Here is a 20,066-nt window from a genome sequence, read left to right as displayed (position 1 = left end):
GCTTGCTCCATTTTCTTACCACCTATTCTCTCCTAGACCATCTACATTCTGGCTTCCACACTGCTCATTCCACTGAAACAGCCCTCAATAAAATAACTAATGACCTCCATGCTGCCAAAGACAAAGGTCAGTACATTCTGCTCAGATTACTCGACCTCTCTGCAGTATTTGATACTGTGGATCACCCTCTTCTCGTTCACATGCTCCTTACTCTTGTTATCCGTAATAAAGCTCTATCCTGGATCTCCTCTTACCTCTCCCATCGTACTTTCAGTGTCTCTTTTGCCAACACCTCCTCCTCTATCGATCTCTCTGTGTGGGCACCCCAGGGTTCTGTCCAGAGACCTCTTCTCTTTTCTCTTTACACACTCTTTCTAGGCGACCTAATCACATCTCTTGGATTCAAATATCACCTCTATGCTTATGACACAAATGTACTTTTCAACCCCTGACTTTACATCTGCTGTACAGACCAAAGTTTCTGAATCTCTCTCCGCTATATCATCCTGGATGGCCTTCCGTCGACTCAAATTTAACATGTCAAAAACGGAGCTCCTCATATTTCTACCCAATATGGACCTACTACCGCCTTCAACATTACTGTTGGAAGCACTATCATACACCCAGATCACAAGCACGCTGCCTAGGGGTCATACTCGACTCCACTCTCACATTCTCCTCTCACATTCAAAATGTAGCTAAAACTGTTGTTTTTCCTCCGCAATATTACAAAGATACACCCTTTCTTGTTGCTCAACTGCTAAAATTCTGAAACAGGCCCTCATTCTCTCCTGTCTCAACTACTGTAACCTCCTGCTGTCATGCTTTCCTGCCTCTCACCTGTCTTTCCTACAATCTATCTTAAACGCTGATGCCAGAATCACTTTACTTTTTCCTAAATCTATCTCAGTGTCTCCCCTGCTGAAATCCCTCTTCTGGCTTCCTATCAAATCCTGTATAACACACTAAATTCTCATCACTTTTAAGGATTTACACTTTTCTGCCCTTTCCTACATCTCAGCTCTAATTTCTCGCTTTGCACCAACCCGACTCTTGCGTTCTGCTCAAGGATGTCTTCTCTCTACCCCTTTCGTGTCTAAAGCCCTCTTCCGCCTTAAACCTTTCTCACTGACTGTCCCACACCTCTGGAATGTCCTTCCCCTCAATATCCGACTAGCACCCTCTCTTAAGGTGACCAGATTTACAAAAGTAACAACCGGGACAAATTTAAAAAAAATATTTCTAAAACAAATGACATCACCAACTGCACCCCTCCTCTTTATGTTTCTCTGTACACACACACACACACACACAAACCCTCCATTCTCTCCCCCCATCCTCTGTCTTCCCCATTCCCCCATCCTCTCTCCCCCTCCCCATGCCGTGTTTCTGTGTCTCTCTCACCCTATGCTGTGCGTCTCATCCCCATTCTATCTCTCTCACCCCATTCTGTGTCTCTGTTTTCACATTCTGTCTCTCTCTCACTTATTCTGTGTCTCTCTCACCCCATTCTGTGTGTCTTCATACTCTGTCTCTCCCTTTCACCCCATTCTGTCTCCCTCTCACCACATTCTGTCTCTCTCTCACCACATTCTGTGTCTCTGTTTTCACATTCTGTCTCTCTCTCACTTATTCTGTGTCTCTCTCACCCCATTCTGTGTGTCTTCATACTCTGTCTCTCCCTTTCACCCCATTCTGTCTCTCTCTCACCACATTCTGTGTCTCTGTTTTCACATTCTGTCTCTCTCTCACTTATTCTGTGTCTCTCTCACCCCATTCTGTGTGTCTTCATACTCTGTCTCTCCCTCTCACCCCATTCTGTCTCCCTCTCACCACATTCTGTCTCCCTCTCACCCCATTCTGTGTCTCTGTTTTCACATTCTGTCTCTCTCTCACTTATTCTGTGTCTCTTTCACCCCATTCTGTGTCTCTGTTTTCACTTTCTGTCTCTCTCTCACTTATTCTGTGTCTCTCTCACCCCATTCTGTGTGTCTTCATACTCTGTCTCTCCCTCTCACCACATTCTGTGTCTATGTCTTCACATTCTGTGTCTCTCTCATCCCGTTCTGTGTGTCTCTCTCACCCCGTTCTGTGTGTCTCTCTCACCCCGTTCTGTGTCTCTCTCACCCCATTCTCTGTGTCTCTCTCACCCCATTCTCTGTGTCTCTCTCACCCAATTCCCCCATCCTCTCTCCCCCTCCCCATGCCGTGTGTCTGTGTCTCTCTCACCCTATGCTGTGCGTCTCACCCCATTCTATCTCTCTCACCCCATTCTGTGTCTCTGTTTTCACATTCTGTCTCTCTCTCACTTATTCTGTCTCCCTCTCATCACATTCTGTGTCTATGTCTTCACATTCTGTTTGTCTCTCTCATCCCGTTCTGTGTCTCTCTCACCCCGTTCTGTGTCTCTCTCACCCCGTTCTGTGTCTCTCTCACCCCATTCTCTGTGTCTCTCTCACCCCATTCTCTGTGTCTCTCTCACCCCATTCTCTGTGTCTCTTTCACCACTGGCAGCAGACACTGGAGGTTATCACTGTCTTCCGGGTCTTGCTCTTCTACAGCTAGCTGTGCCCCCACACTCCTCTGCAGCCACTGCCAGACCCGAAAGAAGATTCGGCTCGGGGGTTCACTAAATGGCTGCAGAAGAGTATTCTGCAGTCAGTGGAATGCATATGCATATTATTATGACAAAGTTGAGTGGGAAAGATCATGTTACCAGGCAGTCACTAGATACAATTGGTGCACTGTTAGAGAGAGGGCACAGCTCAAAAGGGATGTGCCAGAGCCTGTTTCAGAAGAGGAAGGGGATGTGACTTTGTAAATGGTTGCTATAGAAACAAAAAACTGCTCACTACATTATAATACATTAAAAATGTAATCTAGAGTTAAAAAAAAGTTTTTTTCTCATAGTACAGAACTGATTTATTAAAAAAAAAACACATGTAGGATATTGCCTGGACTGCAGCTTTAAGACCCATCTTAAAACCCACCTCCTTAACAAAGCATATGCGTACAGGAGCTCTGTGGCTGATACTATACACCTCAAACATAAACCATGGCCCCTTGCAGACGCACTTACCAGAACACCTTCCTACTGTCTCTGTACGTTCCTCCTACCAATTAGATTGTAAGCTCTTCGGGGCAGGGACTCCTTTTCCTAATTGTCACTTTAATGTCTGAAGCTTATTCCTATTATGTGTTATTTGTATTATTTGTTTTTATATGATTGTCACGTGTATTACTACTGTGAAGCGCTATGTATATTAATGGCGCTATACAAATAAAGACATACCTATGTAACACCCCTTCCCTCCTCCTCAGGGAGATTTGCCTGATACGGGTGTTATGGTGCTAACCTGTTAGGCTTAGGCTGCGCATATAGTGCCGGCGACGTCGACGTCTTGGCAAAACAAATGTATTGCCGCCGTTGCGTGCACTTATAGTAAGCGCGATGCGACGGGAGATACACTGGCGGCGCAAATTTTTGGAGCCGGTCAAATTTGATTTTTCAGAGGCTGTCGCCACATGTGACAGCCTCTGAACCAATCAAAGACCTGGTCGTCCGTGACGTCGCCGGAAAGCGAATTTCAACTTTCGCTAGCGGCGACTGCGACGGGTGATGTCATCTGTCGCGTTGCCGTCGCGCACACTATAAGTGTAGCCTTTCAAGAGGCCTGAGCCTCTGCGCTTGGGGAGCCTGGGATGCCTCAACCCGTGAGGATCCCAGCGTTGGCGGGATAGCCCCTCATGGGAACAGGTATACCTTTAAGGTATACCTCAAATAACCACAATCCCAACAATGTATATGCAACGCACTTTACTATGGTCCCATAGTACTCCCCGCAAGGCTATACATACACAATAACAATGCCCGGTAGCTAACAACAACCCAATTGCCCCCCCTCCACTTCCCCCCCAAAGTACTGAGGGTGCCCTGGACACCTAAAACCCAGTGTCCGGCAGAACAATCCCACCAGGGGATATATGTGAGGGCAGCGCTACCCTCCTGGTGTGGTGTTGGTGCATGTGGGTACCTTCCTGGGTACTCGGGTACACCAGCGCTGGATAACCCCTTCACAAGACCCAATACAATGAATACACACACGGGTATATAATAACAGGTTAACTGAACATAGATACACTAATAACACACTAATGCATATGACACAGTGCCCCACTGTCCAACCACCTTCTGCACACCCTGGTGAGGTTTCCCTCAATGTACTGAGGTACCCTGGGCACCCAACCACCCAGTATCCACAAAAGCCACAACCCACCCCAAAGTGTGCGGTAGCGCTACCCACAGAATGTGTGTGAACCGTTGGTGCACTTGTTGAACGTGATACATGCCGGGTGCTCCAGCACCCGGGTACCACCTGCTGTTGATAGGATCAGTCTGGTCCCACGAAGTCGTCGTCCGCCTCTGCGTGGGGTGGACTCCCGCTGGAGTGTCCCATCGTGAAGAGAGTGTATGTCTTGCTGTGGTGGTCTGGTCCCAGACCACAGGCCGCAAGTACTGCGCGGCGTCTTGGCTGTGTCCCTGACACTATAGATCTACAGGGGCAATGTCTCTATCTAAGGCTTGTCCCTGAAGCACCCACAAGCTGATTGGGGACTCAGGGCCTACCTGGGGCCTCTGGGGGGCAAACTAGGCCTACCTGCTCTGTCTCTGCTCCCCTTCCAACTAAAGCATGGCTGCCAGCATGCCAAATTAATCCCTTTGGGAGCAGGGGATTGCTGCAGCCCTATTGGCTGTTTCGCACCATGCGTATAGCAGCCCCTGCGGAGCTATAGCTAAGATGGCTGCCTCTATCTCTTGCTACTGCGCATGCGCGAGCCTCTCTAATGGCCGCCACAACTAGTGGTGGCACTGCGCATGCGCTGGATCTTCGTTGCGCATGGACGGCTGATTAAAGATGGAGGCGCCCTGCGTTAGAGCCGCCGAAGAGCCTCTGGAGCGCTCCCTACACTGCCCACACCCCACTGCCTAGCCAGCAGTTCTCCCACCCGGAGCGGAGGTAAGCGGGGAGCCAAAGGTGACCTGGCTTTATTTGCAATGCAGCCTGTTCTGGGCCAAAAGAATCATTAGCACACACTTGAAGATACATGAGGGTCTTGAACTAAGGGAAGCGAAATTTAGGAATAGGGGCTTCCCCCCCACCTATCCAGAAAGAGCAGCGGTCCAAAGGGTTAAACGTCTGCTTCAGATAAAGGCAGCCAGAATTCGCAAACTCCAGACAGTGATGTCATACGGCATGAGCCAAGATCTGATCAGGGGTGCGCGGGGTGCTTTTCTCCAAAGCATTTAAATTAAATGCCGGGAGAGAGCGCAAGGCCTCTGTAAGTCCCTTACCTGGTCTCCGGCAGATTCTGACGATGCGTCACCATGGCAACGCGGAGTCACATGACGTCAAAAACTGCCGGAGAAAAGGAAGGGGGAAATGCCTTGGGGAAGAGCGCAGGGCCCCAACCCCCCTCCTCCTCCCCCAACCCCCCTCCTCCTCCCCCAACCCCCCTCCTCGTCCCCCAACCCCCATCCTCCTCCCCCTCAGTTTGCTTACCTCTGCCATAACTGTTGATCATTACTGGTTCCTCTGCCCTCCCCTGTAACTGATGATACTAAAAACAAAGAGGGATACCTGCTGTAGAAAGGGAGCTTGTTTCTTTTAACTCTTAAAAAACAAAAGTGTGAAAAAGTGTGCTAAAAAAGTGACGGAAATGTAAAAATAAATAAATATATATATATATCAAAAAATAAATAGATGATACCGTTCTGTGGCTAACGAAATGCTTTTATTTGTGCGAGCTTTCGAGATACACTGATCTCTTCTTCCGGAGATGTTACAATGAATGAAGCAAGCAAAAGCTATACTTAACAACAGTGTCTATTGGAATGTTATCTGCGCTGGTCCTTCCCCCGGTGTGGATGTGTTTTATGGCTATAGGTGTCAAAAGGTTCCTGAAAGCAAGTGAAGTTAGTGTGTGTGTATCTGTGTGAATTTAAATGAATGGAGAGCCCACAGTATATACAGTGCTTTACAAAAGGTGTGTGTGGAGTGGGAGTGGATATAAATGGTGTGGGTGGGTGTGGAAATGTGAGAGATTGTAGCACAACTAAAAGTGTGTGTGGATACTATGTGGTCCCTACTGGTGTATAGGGATGGAAAAACAAGGAATATTAGTATGTGTAACAGACAGCGCGACGGCCGGTCACATGAGCGGTTAAGCCAATCAGTGTAAACCAGCCTTGTGACGTCACGTCCATGCCACCCCGTTGCTGTGGATCTCAGTCCACAGATTGCTCGGCTGACAGACGCGCACCCACTATATCCAAGGCCTAATGGTAAGTAGCTACAAGGACTCCTTGCAGCCACAGATGAGTATCGCACTTCCCGAAAGCGTGTGAATGCTGTTTTATATCTGCAGGTGAGTGCAATACTTACCTGGCTCTGTTTTTACCTTTGGCCAATTAATTGCGTTATATTAAGGGCGTTTTGCTTATCTCCCTTATTTTTCCTTTGTATTTTCCATTGTAAGGATAAATGTGGCACCCATATCTTGTGATTTAATGGTTTCTAATCTCTTTATTCTATGTACACGGAACAAGCAGTGCTGACAACTTGTGAATGAGTGTTATTCCAGAAAAATACATGGAAAGCAGTGGCTGCTTACATCCCCACACCCTTTGCAGTCACACATGTGGGACGCCAGCAATGCTTGTCAGCACCTCGAGAGCTGGGCATGCGATCTCTATGGCAACGTCAGGTCCCATCTGCCTCTCCGTAGTTCTGTGATGATTTCGTCATGCAAGCACTCTATAAAAAGCCCTCTAGGAAGCATAACATGAGGACGACAGATACAGGAGGACATCTTGACGAACACTCTGGGACGGTGAGTAGCCGCACAAGGGCTTCGTGCTATGTGCTCACTTGATTTTGACCTCCCGGCTAGTAACCGGTTCTGACCCTGGGTTAAGGGTGTTATCAAAATGTAATTCTCCTCTCACAAGGGAAGTCCCACGAGCCTCTGGGTTGCTGGGACCGGGCCAGAAGTAGGGTCTCTGGCTTGGCAGCGTCTGCCTCGCTGTATATCTCGGTATGAGGGAGAATAAATAATTTGGTTGCAGGATTTTTTTGACTCCTAGTGTCAGGGATTTTTATTGATCACTTACACTTTTTTTTTAATTGGTGCATTCTTCTTTCCTCATGAGCCTCTGTAACAGCATATGTGTAGAAGAGCTCACACTACATTGAACACAGGCTGCTGACTGCAGTTCTGCCATACACAATATTGTCTCTTTCTGTTTTTGAATTCCTGTGATGGAGACTGATGTGTTATGTGGAGCTCTAAACTGGGGTTCTCTAGCTCTTCGGTTTTTGTGAGTGTTTCTCTTCAGCTGATGGGGACTCTGATTAGTATAGTTTGTTTTGATAAGACTGCCATTGTTTTGGAACATTTCATGTGGAAGTTTTCTGATTGAAACACATGTAAATAATATTTGTTCGTTATTTTGCATCTTTGGGAGTGCTGGAAACCCCAGTTCATGAAATGTTTAGCAGGCTCTGTTGAAGGCATCCAATGCTATGAGTGGGGACTGTCTCCCAATACTCCACTGGTAGGTTAGATTGTAAGCTCTTGGGGTGGCGGGCAGTTTCTTGCTAATACATTTATATTGTAGACTTGATGGGAGGGGGGGATCAGTTCATTACATTTTACTTTATCATGGGCGCACTACCACAGGATGCAGCATTAAACTGTAAGCTCTCTGGCTTTCTATGTCCTAGATACTAACACTACATATTGTGTGTGTGTGTGGTGTCTCACTGTTGGAGGCTCCAGTATTTAACTGTAAACTATTGGGAGTCTTTGCCACATGTTTCAGTATTGGGTTGTAAGCTCTTGTGTGCTTTTTTTGCATGAAATTGGCAAACTGTTTCCACCAGCATTGGCCTCTGAACCAATTAAGAGGACTTTTGAGCCTTACTCATTTGTGTTCTGAATAGATACATGCAAGTTCAATAACCGTAAAAGGGACATGCTTATGGGTTTGCCTTATTCTGTGGCTAGACATTGCCACATGGGAGGCCTGGAAGTTCTTTAAGTCATTGTGAGATTTGTATATGTGATAGGTGTGCTTTTAATGGATCCCAATAAATAGATCTTATTGCGATTGTCTCGCTCTCTACCTGTTTGTTTTGTTTTTTTAATTTTAGAAGGTTTTCAGGTCGTGGACTGTATAGTCTCACAGCTTTTGTGCCATCTAGAACTAAAGTCACTGATCTGTTAAATGTGTAAATTACCCAGAGGCACGTTATCACCCCCTTGTGCCGGAGGCGTCACAGTGCCATGGCTACTTTCAATAGTGGTCACTTTCTCTGAAATAGCAGATAACTACTCCTTCCGTCTCCCCATTTAGCACGCAGACGCCATGTAACCAGGAAAAACAACCCTCTCTGGGTATGACTTGGTCACTGTCTTGGGGCACTCGGAGTTAGACGTTACTGGGATTAGTTAGTTCTGTAATGTTTTGTCTCCAATTCTCCTGTAATGGAAGATTAGATACAAATTGCCTAAACACACAGCCTCACCCCCGGAATGTTCTCCTCTTCTTGCTGCAATTGTGAAGTTATGTCTTGTTGGATTTTTCTCCCATCGCTGATGAGAAAAAACAGTTGGTGTATTCCTGTTGGCACATTCATGTTTTCTGGGACAAAAAGTGATATTTTTTTCTGTGAGGGTGGAAAGGAATGCAATTGCATTCCTTGTTACAGAAAAATAATTTTTCTGTTTTCTATATGGGAAGCTCCCTTTAAAAGTTTGTAAATAAATATCATCATAAGCATAACTGAGATGTTGTAAAGTAAACCCCCCTAAACAAAAGTTATCCTTGGCATTGCTTTAGGAGGATGTCTAGTTTAATCATCTCGCTTCCTCGGGATCCACAATGAAAAGTCCATAAGGCGCGATCTGGTAAATTGATTTTCTATGTCTATGTAGCATATTTTATGTGGGTCGGTGCCACAAAGCCAGTTGGGCAATTTGTGCTGCCCTGTAATTTCAAAGAAGTTACATGCTGCCAACCCCTCTGGACATGGGTAGTGTCAGGGCACTAAATCTCATTCTGGATTTGCGATTATTCCATATTAATCCTGTAGTATATTTTTGTAGTTCCTCTGTCTTATCGGAATAGGGAGGATTCTAAAAAGATAAGAATGTTTGGTAGGGGACTCATTTTTGGTGGCGTATATTTTACCTAGCCATGAACGAGTACTGTAAATGTGCGCGCATGCGCATATATGCACGCTCATACACGCATTGTAGCGGCGCATAATCTTTTTTTTTGGCCTGTCTTTCCCCTGTCGGCCAGCTCCATACTCACTGCCGTGTGCGCGCTGCACCATTTATAGAAAGGCTGACTAACCACAGCCAATTATAAGGGCCGTGCGCGCGGCCACTATATAACAGCCCTAGGGCTTGGTCCCTGCTAGAGCCCCCCTCAATGGGGCCGGGCCTGCTATGAGGGGCAGCCGCGCCACGCAGTGCTTTTTTCCTGCAGGTCAGGAAAATTGTTGTTAGTAGTAGCGATGGAGCGCTCGGCCACGCCCCCAGCTTTTCAGCCAATGAGGGCGAACCTGCCGGGGGACGTCACTCCCTGTCGCGCCCCCCTGTCTTTCCCCGTGCAGCTCACTGCAGGTCGGGGAACTCGGCTGCACGCGCCGCCAGCCTTGCAGATGTGCGTGCAGCGCAGTCAGCAGGCCGTAGACTAAGGGGACATCGCAATACTTTACTGTCAGCTCCAATTATTTTGTTACACATGAGACCGAAAGAAAAGCCAATTATAATACAGTAATTTATGATGATTTCATTACAACACGCCAACATTCCGTAGTGCTGTAGAATAGGGTTGGAGGGCCAAAACCATAAAATAAACAAACATACATTGTTGCAGAAGGTAAGAGGGTCCCTACCTCCCAAAGAGCTTACATTCTATAAGGCAGGGCAAGTGAACATAAGGCACAGGCGGGTATATTGGATAAACAGAGGTTATAAATTTTGTTTATAGACATTTTCATAGACCGATGATAAATTATCGGAATTATAACGGAGCATCTGTAACATCAGCAAACGTCTGACACCCTTTTGGAGAGAACAGAAAAGGCGGGGGGTGGGGGGGGCATAGTACACTTGGCACACATAGAAGTTTTATACATTACATTTAAACATTTTATACAGTGTAAGTTGTAAAATATGTAAGCGATCAATCATGTGTATTATTATTCTTAGTCCATTACTTGTTTCGGGTTTTTGTTAGAACTTGGATAATCATTTTTAATGAGTGCGGATGGAGTTGTCTTTTTATAGTGATGTGTGTTAGTCACAAAAATGTAACCTTGCTTGATATTTGAGTTTGTAAGATCATGACTAATCTGTCTCCCCAGTGTTCTGGGATTTCTGCTCGGTTTCTCGCTGTATACGAGTCAGTTTTAACATTTAACAATGCTTCCAATATTGTCTTGTTGTTAGAGTGGCGGCTTCCAACAGTTTCCAGACTCATCCTGGTTAAGGTAGCTAAAATGGCCATCCAATAGGAAGCCACAACAAATGATGTTGCAGCCATTTTGTTTCTACTGAGGGAGATTTAAACCGGGTAACTTAACCAGTAAGTGTGTCGGGGGGAGGGAATTTTTTTTGTATATGCAGCCTATGATTACCACTATTGAAAAAGAATTACCCAAGTTGCTGATCGCTTTGTTCTTGCATAATCGATCAGCAGAGATTCTGCCTCTCATGGTTCACTAAATGGCTGCCTTTCAGTTTTAATCAAGCCTTCAGTTTAACTCTGCTACCATGTATTCTTCTATTACTAAGGTAAATATCTATTGTTAGTTTACAGCTCAAACTGCTGGGAATATTAGCATATTATCACAAACAGGAAAGCGTTGCACTGCTGCAGAGGAGGGATAAAACCTGCGATAGACATCAAAGGATGCTTATATTAGAATTAAAATGGCATTAAGGGTTGAATAAAAAAAAAAATACACACACACACACACACACACACACACACACACACACGTTCTGCTGCCTCCATGACTCTGGACCCTCCGGTGCTGATTTGATCACGTGATTGCTTCTTGTTTCCAGCAGCTGGACCAGAAGGTTTAGGAGAGAGTCTGCCCATTCTGTGTATTCTGATTGTGAGCAGCCCCTAAAAAATGAACAAAAGGCCACACCGTTCTAGTTTGGAAGGGCCTCTAGGATGGCACTTTTTGTGACGTTCGCTGTACGTCAGGGTACTGAAGGTGTTAAGTAGAACACGTTTAATGGCCCATTCCATTCAAGGGGTGAAAGAAAAAAATGTGAAAAAGCGCTAAAGTCTAAACACCAATGTGATATATCATAAATAATAACTTTAACATAAAGGTAGGCTGCCTGGTACCTACTGCTAGTACAAACAGATAACAACGTGAAAAAGAAAAAAACCTGGCGCCAAAAGTTCAAATGGAAAGTCCTGTGATCCTCAAGGAATCTGCACACATGCTTGACAGGCCATGGAATGAGAAAAAGAAAAACAAACAAATCATAGCGTAACACTGCAGGGTAAAACAGTACTACACTAAAAAACATATAACAGTGAGACTCCTAGTGACAATTATAATAGTCAAACTCTGCAAGGAATACCTCCTGCGCCGAGAGGACTCTGTTATTCCATCGCGTGATTTCACCCTGCTTTTTGTAAGTAGGGCTCTGATTTTTCCACCACTGGATGACCAGCTGTTCTCATATTATTTCAGTGCTTATTTTATAGCATAGTTCTAGTTTTAATAAATTGTTTATATTATAATTGTCACTAGGAGTCTCACTGTTTTTATGTTTTTTAGTGTAGTACTGTTTTACCCTGCAGTGTTACGCTATGATTTGTGTTAGTTTTTCTTTTTCTCGTTCCATGGCCTGTCAAGCATGTGTGCAGATTCCTTGAGGATCACAGGACTTTCCATTTGAACTTTTGGCGCCAGGTCCATTCCATTCAAGGGTCACTTTTCTGTTTCATGGTTATGAAGATGGGGATCTCCAGATCTGAACTGTGTTAATTTCAACTCCAAGGAACTACTGGCTTCCTTGATTCTGGCCTGTGTAGGTGCTGCTGATTTAATTCCTGGTTCTTAAATCTCCTGTGGCACGCAAGAAACAAGTAGGTGGAACCACACCTTTTGTAAGTGTGTTTATAACCATTTTTTTAAAACTTCTGGTCGCAGTGGTAATTAAACGTTTTGGTTGTTTTTATTTTGTTTAACTATTTTTATCCAAAGCGTTTAATTACCACTGAAACAAGTTTGAAATGATTTCTTATTTTAAAACTCTTAAAGGTGTGGTTCCACCTACTTGTTTCTTGTTTGTTTTTACATAGGTGGGAAGTAGGGCATCTCCGGAGCTGAACTGCATTAATTTGAGCACCAGAGACCCCCCCTGGTTCCCAAGAAACTTGCCTCTGAAAGTGCCTATGGTATCTTTCCTTGCTGGGGGAACAAAATGGAGATCTAAATCTCTGGTGCACATGGGTCAATAAGAATTTGCAATGTCATCAGCTGTGGCTTGCTATTAGCTTGCGTGCCACAGAAGATTCAAGAACCAGGAAGTAAATCAGCAGCACCTACACAGGCCAGTATCTAGGAAACCAGTACAGGCATTCCCCGCATTAACGTATGCAATGGGTCCTGAGCCTGTATGTAAAGCAAAAGTGTATTTAAAGTGAAGCATGTGACGGGAGCTTTGTGACAGGCTATAATAATACACCAAATATCTGGATTGAACTGGACGAGGCTTAGATATGATAAAATATAATTTATTCCTTGAAAAAGGTGAACACAACAGATAGTACAAATAACAACAAAATATAGCACTTTCTTCAGATGGAATGATGAAGCAGTCATAATTCTGGACTGGCAGTTCATTCTGCCATCTTCAAAAATCACCAAGACACGAAAGACAATAGCCATAGGCTGAGCCTGGTTCTTATACAGTTATTTCCCATTGAACACAACCTAAACCCAGCCCCTCTCATAAATCAGTGGTGAGGTTGACAGTTTTCCACAGAGTAAAACTTCTCCCACCCAAGGACGTTTAAAAACTGCTTTTCCTATCTAAATAACTTCATAACTTCAGTTCAGTAGTACTTACTGGCACGCAAGACATATTAATACATTCCGTCACGCATGACGCTCCCAATGAGACTAAATATTACCGTGTAATACTAAAATTAAGAGAGATATTAATATCTGTCTCTTAGGACCTGCTAGACATCATGTGTCTGTAATCGTTATTTGCGGCTCGGTCCCCTGGTTACACATATGTAATTTTTAGCACGTTCAGCCGAGGACATCTCATAATATTCTTATATTTAATAACGTTACTCATTTCTGTAGCCCCACTCCTAAATCAGGGGCGTCGGCCAGTCTACCAAATGGGGTGTCTGGCAGGATACTATGGTTTGTAAGTGTGAGTTATAACACTCACAAACCACTCCAGCTTCATGCAAACAGGTAGACTGGCTGAGCCTTTGATCAGGGGTCTGCTTCCTAAACATTTGGTCGCTCTCCTGACCATTTGCATTCCTTAGTAGGCAGGCATCTTTGATGGTAACTTAAACAAAGGGCTATAATCACTATTCAAGGAAAATCCTTGTATTACTCTGCCGATAGCACGCCGGGCTGTTGCTGTTTTCCCTGCTGTTCCCCGCTGATCCGGAAGTTACGTCATAGCCGCCGGTCATGTGACCACCCACTGCGACGGAACAGTTGCAGGAGGGTTGGCGGCTTGAAGAATCTTCAGCACATCGTGGTGTTACGGCGCCGCACATTGATTTTGCAGTCCCTGCTGGGTGGATGATAACATAGCGTGACGGAGTCATTACAGAAGGGTTGGCGGCTAAACAAGCGACATGAGGATTGTAAGGCCACGGCGCCATTAACTCCATTCAAAAGTGAGTCTTTCTATCTCAACATTATTAGTGCTTATTTAGAGCCAGTTGCTGGGAAAGACTATTTTTATGTGTTTACTTATTTGGAGTCTGCCATGACCGATGTCCCTGAATATGCTTTCATCAACACTCAACAGCATTCTTGTTTTTCTGAGTGCCTGGTGGGTTAACACTCTGTTCACCCGTTTATACACATATAATCACTTTTCAACTATTAACCCTTGCCCTCCCGGATGGATCCCAGTGTTTGTGTGGTGCAGATACTGGAACAGAAACAATAAATTTTTACAGGGGAATAAACATTTGGATACTGAAGCAAGGTAAAAACACATTGCTGGACCTCAGTCCAGTTAACCCCCTTGCTTCCCAGGTGAGAGTAGAGGGGGGCCCAAATGGGGTATAACCCCTTTAATCCCGGGCCAAATCCTCTCTCTCATGACAAAGCACTACTTTTTTATTTTTTTTATTTCACTGATCGATGCATGTATTGTAATGCAATCGTCATATACGTGCATAACTGATGTAAATAACTAATTTGTAACAGGTTCTATAGTCTCCCCGCTTGCGCACAGCTTTGTTACAGCTAGGTAGCCAGTATTGCTGTTCAGGACGTGCTGACGGACGCATGCGTGAGCTGCCGTTTTCCTATTGGGCGATATGTCCTTACTCGCGAGTGTACTGAAAGTGAGTGTCATAAAACCGGGGTATGCCTGTAGTTCCCAGGAGTTGAAATTAACTGTTCAGCTTCGGAGATGTCTTGCTTCCCGTCTATTTAAAAACAAACCAGTAGGTGCAACCACATCTTTAAGTATTTTAATAATATTTCAAACTTATTGTTTAAGTTGTAATTAAACGCTTTAGGTGTTTTTATTTTTTTTACTATTTTGATCCAATCCTCTTGTTCTTTGATTTTTAAAGGTATTATGATGCCATTCTTTGCCAAACAAATATGTAGGATAGTAAGTGTCTAAGCTTGCATTTCACAGTTGGGGAGCAAAAAAAGACAATCGTTGTTAAAAAAATAAACACATTGTTTTACAGAGCACAAATAAATGAAAGTTTTTATAGTATCAGTCCACGCTGATTGCCATTTGTGTCCACGCTGATTGCCATTTGTGGTGTGCGGGTCACAAACACTTCCAAATATACAGTGGAGGGAAAAGGTTGTGAACCCCAATGATTATGGAAATTCAATAGGTTTTACATTATAACCTTCTTGAATCAAAACAAGTCTTATTAAATATCCAATAATGTTTATATTAACCAATTCCATGTCTTTTGAAACAGCATGATGAATGAGTTTGACAAACAATAAGTAATTTGCTCAGGTATGTGCAAAAGTAAGTCAAACCATGGTTTTATCAGCTAAATGAAAGGGGATAATTGGAATCGGGTGTTTAAATAATTAGGTAGATCTTCCGCTGTGAGTTAGGGAGGCCCCACCCACCCAATATAAAGACCAAAATCTTTGTGAGCTGTCTTCACCATACAGGTGTGTAGAAACACATAATGCCACAATCAAAAGAAATCTGAGGTCCTCAGAAAAGCAGTTATTGATGCTCATCAGTCTCTCAAGGGTTACAAAACTATTTCTAAGTATTTGGGGCTCCACCAGTCCCCTGTTGAACAGCCTACAAATGGAGAAAGTTGAAGACCAATGTCACTCGACACAGGAGCGGTCGTCTCTCTAAAATCTCTCCAAGAACAAACCGGCAAATCACCCAGGAAGTCACAAAGAATCCCCAGAGCAACATCCAAGTATCTGCAGGTCAATCACACCGTGGCGAATGTGAGTGTTCCCCCTTTTTCTGATAGTTGAGTCATGAACAAGAATGGTGTTCATGGAAGGATAAGGAATGAAGATGGGGCACATGGATTTCCAAAATAGATTTATTAAAGCATACACAACGTTTTGACCCTAAGGTCTTTGTCAAGTGCAAAAAGTGGCTTTTTTTTTTTCATTTTTGTATGCCGTGGATTGGATGCAGCCGATCGTACATTGATGGGAGCACCGGTAATTGTATCACTATTTATCATATTGTGGTGTGCAGCATTTACTCTTTGTTCATGGAAGGATAGTCAGGAGAAAACCACTGCTCTCTTAAAAGAACATTGCTGTCTGTTTGAAGTTCGCCAAAAAGCACATAGATGATCCACAAGACTTTTAGAACAATGTTTTCTGGATAGACTAGTCAAAGGTAGAACTTTTTAGCCTCAATGAGAAACGTTGTGTTTGGTGAAAACCAAACACTGCGTTCAAACTGAAGTACCCCATCCCAACCATTCTCCATTATATCAGAAGATTCTAGAGCAGGGGAGCGCAATCTTTTCCCCCTGCCGTCTGTCCCCCTCTTCTTGCGCCCCCCCCCTACTTACTTTGCTTCAGAGGTCCTGGCGTGATGACGTCACGTTTGATGCTGCGTTGCCATGGCAAAGCGTGACAAGGAGCGTCTAAAACAAGCTAAGTAGAAGTTTACAGAGGCCCTACAGAAGAGATTTGCTGCAGAAGAGTCTGTGTTTTTAGAATGGCCTAATCAGTCATGACCTAAATCCTCATCGAAATGTGGCAGGACCTGAAGCGAGCTGTCCATTCAAGGGAGCCCTCAAATGTAATGGAGTTGAAGTTCTGGATGGAGGAGTGCGCCAAAATTCCTCAAAACGGATGTGAGAGACTGAACAGCAGTTACAGGAAACACTTACTTGGTCATTGCAGCTCAACGTGGTGCCACCAGGTACTGAATCTAAAAGTTCACATACTTTCTCTCACATGGATATTGAATGTTGAATCATTTGTGGATAAATGTTGAAAGTATCATTTTTGTCATTTTGTTTAGGTTCTTTATCTATTAGGACGGATTAATATCTAACATTTTAGGTTTGAAATATATTAAAATCCAAAGGGGTTCACAAACTTTTTTGCCATTGTATATTACACGAATGCTACATCAACCATTAAAGTACACGAAGGAACAAGCAAGACGAGCATCACTATATTACCAAAGCTTTTCGCGGCCACACTTGAGTTGTTCAAGACATTAGATTGTGAATCAAAATCCATTGAATTTTTGAGTCTACGTTTTGCATATGACATTATTTTTACCACAAGTCAAGAAGACCTCCAGCAACAAATTGGAGAACGCTCTGAACCAAGTAAGAAGGTCTCTGTATGAATCTCAAGACGTGTGGTGTTCTGTCCTACTTAAACTGATTTAAACTACCATGAACTAATTCTGGGGAGAGAAAATTACAGTAAACTCTCAAGATTTGTACTTTTAACCTTTACATTTGTAAAAAAAAAAAAAAAAAACACTTATAAATATTTAAAGATTTTAACAAGAAGTTGCCACTTTGGTGAAGCCATTTATGATCTAGGCCTCAAACTATATTCCCCTAACCCGAACATTCCATGGGCGACAGGAAGATACAGTAGAAATAGCCATGCAGTTGGATAATTTAGTTCCAGCAATGCTGATCTATTACTGCAGAGAGATGTAGCACACCGGAAAATCTTGAAGTCCATTACATGGTGTGATTTTTAGCTTTATTCTTGAATTGATGTGAGCATTTTTTTTTCTCTCATAGAATGTTTTCATGTATGGGCAAAAGTGTTTCTAATTCAGGGTTTTCTTAATCTAGGTGTAGCTTCCTTTTAAGAGACAGTCCATCCTATTTGTAGAGCAAATGGGCAAGCTACCCAGCTACCTGAACAAGCTCCTCACCCCTACCACATGCAGTACCTATCACCTGAGATCAGACTCCAAAAGACTATTCATGGTCCCAAGACTCAACAAAGTATCCGGACGTTCCTCCTTCTCCTTCCGTGCACCCCAAAACTGGAACAACCTACCAGAGACTCTCATATCCACCACCAGCTTAAGTTCTTTCAAATCTAAGGCTGTCTCACACTTTAATCTGGTCTGTAACTGTTTCATAAGCTCATAATATATATTTTCTTTAACTGTGCATGCAATGTCTTGTATATAAATGTATACCTTGTTCATTTATGTAACTGTATTTGTAACCATGTATTATTTGTTTTACTCTGTGCCCAGGACATACTTGAAAACGAGAGGTAACTCTCAATGTATTACTTCCTGGTAAAATATTTTATAAATAAATAAATAAATAAATGTGGGTGAAGTGCAGGGGTTTTAGTAGGTTAGTTTTGTTTGACAAATTGTAAACCAATTACACAAGTATTAAATATCTGCACAATTTTTTTTTTACTCTGTAGTAACCAAATAGCTGCTGAGGCTCCCAGCTCCTGAAGCCTCCCTACCGTGTGGGCACACGGCATAGCAGATGTCACGGTAATGTCAGTGGAGGATTTAAAGTTTAGCAGACAGACACTGTTGCTGCCCCGCTCTGCAGAAGGATTGCTGACACGTGGAGGACAGCACAAGCCTGCTCAAGTGCTGCAAAGTAAGGTGTAACTGCTGCAGCCTACCAAACGATATAGGCAGTGCTTAAAGAACCTGCAAGCCTATCAGACCCTGGCCAGGATAAATCCTGGGAACAAGCTCTCCCTAGAGTAAGCCCCAGGAGAAAGTAATGCTGCTATTGTGACTTTTTTTTGTTTGATAAAAGATGGCTGTAATTACTGATTCTTATTATGTTGGTACTCCAGGAGGATACGGTAGACAGAGCACCTACTGAACCGATGTTCAGGATGGCCACGCGGAAGAGGGCACCATGTGCAGCTTGTGAGAAGACTGCATTGGAAAATAAATGAGTTTGTGAGGATTGCCTTTAAAGATGTGGCAAAGGACTTAGTTCAGCCAATGTCTTTCATCTTGTGGATGAAGGAAACGGTAACTCAGGGCATTGAGGCAGCCTCTTTGAAATTGCAAAAAGGCAGAATGTGTACTAACTAGCCTACAAAGTCCACAGGACTGCTCTTCTGAGAGTTCAGAGGACTAATGATTGGGCAGGATGTAGCTGGAAATAGAATCGGAGAATGAGCTTTCAACAGTCATCCGCCTTTGATCTAGAGCTTATAGGCCTGCTTCTCACAGCTGTAAGATCTTGCAGATCGAGGACATGCCTTTTCCTTCAAAACCTAGGGATCGCCTATTCAGAAGCCTACATAGGAAGCCAAAAACCTTCTTGGTTCACAATGATGGGGTGAAGGATATGATCATGGTAGAATGGTTCCAGCCGGACAAGGTGTCCTTTTACTAGGAAATAATCAAGAACGTACTGACTCGAGGAAAAAGTGGACGCATGAGATTCTCCCCCAAAGGTGGTTGTGGCAGTGTTTGCCAGAACAACCCTGCCTTTAGACTATACAGCATCCTTTTCTAGATGCTATGGAGAACGCCCGAAGAAATAGTTTACTGCTGTTTGCTTTCTATAGTCCTAACATATGTGTCGAGCAATGATGTTATGGATTGCTAATGTGGAGGAGGCCCTGGAGAAGAGTTTAAAGATCCCAGATAGTGAGAGCCATCTCTGAACTAAAACTGGCAGCGGATTTTGTAGTGGAAGAATCGTTGGATTCAGTTAAGCTAGCAGCAAGGTCAATGGCACTGTCAGTCACAGCCAGAAGAGCGGTTTGGTTACTGCTTTGGCAGGCAGATTCATCCTCCAAAGAACAATCTGTTCAATTCCTTTCGAGGGACATAATTTGTTTGGCAGGAAGCTAGATTCCATCATTGCGAGCCTCCGGAGGCAAAAGTCTGTTCCTACCACAGGAAAGTAAAAGATTTGATGCCCCAACTTAAAGTATGAGAGCCAACAAGCTGAGGTACGACCGCCTATAGGCCCAAAAATGGGTTGCTAAAGAGCAGCCTCCTGGCGCAGAGATCTTTTTGTTGACCAAGAAGAGGTGGATCCACAGTGACTGGGAAGTGCACATGAGATGGGGGGGGGGGAGAAGGGGGAGAGGAGGGCTCAAGTAGGAGGAGACTGTAACTTTTGGGACATTTGAGTGCAAACTATTATGGATCCTGGGTGCTCAATGTGGTCTGCAGTGGATACTGTCTGAAATTCCAGACAATACCTGGAAGACACATGTTTATAAGTTCCCGACAGCTGGGAAACTTTACGAGCATTAACATGCAGTATCCAGCAGCTTATGGACACTCGT

At 43.9% G+C, this 20,066-nt stretch overlaps 1 protein-coding gene across 7 annotated transcripts in view; it reads left to right on the top strand.

Annotated features, from left to right (window-relative positions):
- The first annotated feature begins 6,790 nt into the window (after window positions 1-6,790).
- LOC142464249 (NEDD4-binding protein 2-like) overlaps window positions 6,791-20,066 on the top strand; it is a 94,216-nt gene continuing 80,940 nt past the window's right edge. For 3 of the 7 annotated variants that reach the window (XR_012787634.1, XM_075567702.1, XM_075567666.1), the window contains exon 1: window positions 6,791-6,891. The gene's annotated coding sequence lies outside the window, so the exon portion shown is untranslated. Of the gene's footprint in view, window positions 6,892-13,700; window positions 13,982-18,212; window positions 18,510-20,066 lie in introns of all 7 variants that reach the window. The other 4 variants (XM_075567685.1, XM_075567675.1, XM_075567694.1 and 1 more) reach the window with 4 other exon arrangements.

This window comes from Ascaphus truei, chromosome 1 (assembly GCF_040206685.1).
Source record: "Ascaphus truei isolate aAscTru1 chromosome 1, aAscTru1.hap1, whole genome shotgun sequence".
Classification (NCBI taxonomy): Eukaryota; Metazoa; Chordata; class Amphibia; order Anura; family Ascaphidae; genus Ascaphus; species Ascaphus truei.
This window is presented reverse-complemented; position numbering and strand designations above follow the sequence as displayed.